The following is a 466-nucleotide window of genomic DNA, read 5'->3' on the forward strand; positions in this document are numbered from 1 at the left end:
ATGGTCAACGGTTGAGGTGGTGATGGCGGGTCGGTGCTGTAGGGTGCCGGCCTGTTGGCTGCCTTGGCCGGGTTGGTTGGTTAACACTTGATTGGGCTTGCACCCGAGGGTAATGGCACTTGAAGGTGGGTACTGGCCGGCTGACCTGGTGTGATGGTTGGTTGGTGAACACTTGGCGGTACTTGCACTTGGCTGTGCTTGGACTTGAAGGTGGGATCCGGCTGGCCTAGGCCATTGGTGGTTGGTTGGTGGGTTAGCCCTTAGCTGGGCTGGCTGGCTGGCTGGCCATCGGTGGTGTGGTGTGGTGAGGTGTGTGGAGTCGAGCATCGCGCGCCGTTGCCTTCTTCGGAGTGTTGTAGGTACGCAAGTGCTTGCAATGCAAAGAGGTTGGTGATGGAGTGACATTGCCTTCACCATGGAGTTGCGGGTACTTAGGTACTTGCAAGGAGATGGTGGTATGGTGGTG

Source organism: Anopheles ziemanni, assembly GCF_943734765.1.
Source record: "Anopheles ziemanni chromosome X unlocalized genomic scaffold, idAnoZiCoDA_A2_x.2 X_unloc_58, whole genome shotgun sequence".
Lineage (NCBI taxonomy): Eukaryota > Metazoa > Arthropoda > Insecta > Diptera > Culicidae > Anopheles > Anopheles ziemanni.